Source organism: Pollicipes pollicipes, unplaced genomic scaffold, assembly GCF_011947565.3.
Source record: "Pollicipes pollicipes isolate AB1234 unplaced genomic scaffold, Ppol_2.1 Scaffold_3087;HRSCAF=3621_pilon_pilon_pilon, whole genome shotgun sequence".
NCBI lineage: Eukaryota > Metazoa > Arthropoda > Thecostraca > Pollicipedomorpha > Pollicipedidae > Pollicipes > Pollicipes pollicipes.
In genome coordinates, this window is record NW_023596225.1 from 7,369,035 (window position 1) to 7,370,673 (window position 1,639).

Below are 1,639 nucleotides of genomic sequence, written 5' to 3' on the forward strand. Positions count from 1 at the left end.
CTCTCCGGTGGTAGCGCCGTGGCCTCAAATATCAGTTAGAACGTCTCTTCCACCGATTGGGGACCCCTAGGGCAATGTGGGCCCCTATTTCAGCAAGACATCACCAACACCGAACAGTTGTTTTCGTGCCGGTCTGAGCCCTGAGAGCCCGCTTCCCAAGGATGGATGAGGCCGAGCCTGAGGATTGCATTGGTCTGGACCCCTGCGACAACGAGAAGCCCTTGTGGCGGTCAGTGCCCCACAGTGCCCAACAGTAGCTCCTCTTAGGCTTGCAGCCACAACAGCTAGTCAAATCATCTGTCGTCTGAATGCATCGCGTCTATCTGGATGCCAGTGTTGTGGTTACCAGAAAACGACTGTGCTTTATCGTAGGGTGACAATCTGGACACAACACATCTATTGCATTTCATATATTGCATATGTGTATAAAATGTAATACATAAAAGGCATATGTAAGTAATAATTTATAACAAACATATGTGAAGCATAATGTATAAAACGCATATGTATACTAAACGGAAATGACAGCTAAATCCACGCGTCCACCGCCGCTGGCCAAGCGTGTCACAACAAGTCAGGGACAACGACATGACACCACATCCGAACGTAAGGACATCATGTCTGGCGCCAAAAGAAAGTAACTGTTCATCGGCCCACTATAACGTAACTATGTACAGCTACGCATAATTAACCAATATGCTGCCCCCAAACACAAGTGCACCCATGCTACCATGACATTCACAGATCCATGACGACCTACCGACGGCTAGGGCAGGTCGTCATACTGCATCTGATATGGTCAGCTTAAAACAATGTAGCAATTATCTGAAGTCCAAAAGAAGACGGCTACTTGCCACTCAAGGCAGCCTATGCTCTGAGGAGAAACTACCGCTACTTGCACAGTGAATAGATACATGCACCCATACCCATAACATGACCGACAGAACAGCGCGTGCTGAACCATATTTCACACACACCACATTGCACGGAGGCACCAATCAGGTGGTCCTCCCCACAACCACACAACCAATCACATTCTCCATCGAACTGGTCCACCCAAGTCAGGAGCACCTTCCACGCAGATCGGGTGAAGCAATGTCCCAGAGATAGCAGTACATCTGGATTGGCTTTCAGCCTGCCGAGGTGGATGACATCCCAGGCCCGTACGTCCCCTTCACCGAACAGGCCTTCATTCGATGAGTTCTTGAGAATCCAGCGTAGCATGGCTGCAACAAGGGCCAGTAAGATGTATTTTGCGCTATGGAACGCGCGAGATAATAGCAGAAGTGAACGTTACGGTGGAAGAGATGGCCCAAGAGCAAAACATGCGAAGCCAGTAACTCATGTAAAATTGTGAAACTAGATTTCCTCGCTGCGTTGCAGCATTAGTTTCTGATTCTTTGCAGGCAGCAGTGCACTGACATGCAGCATGTGCGGGCTTCTGTTTCAATAGCTTTCACCTCAAAATTAGGTTTCCCTTGGGAATGACACGGGAGAATTATCACCGAAGACATGCGGCACCTCGGACCCGTGCATACTTTTAGTACATGGTGCCCAAAGTATCACGAAAAGTGTGACTGTGTTTCATCTCAACGCCGGTTACAATGCACTACGTTGCAACCTCTATGCTCTTCACGGC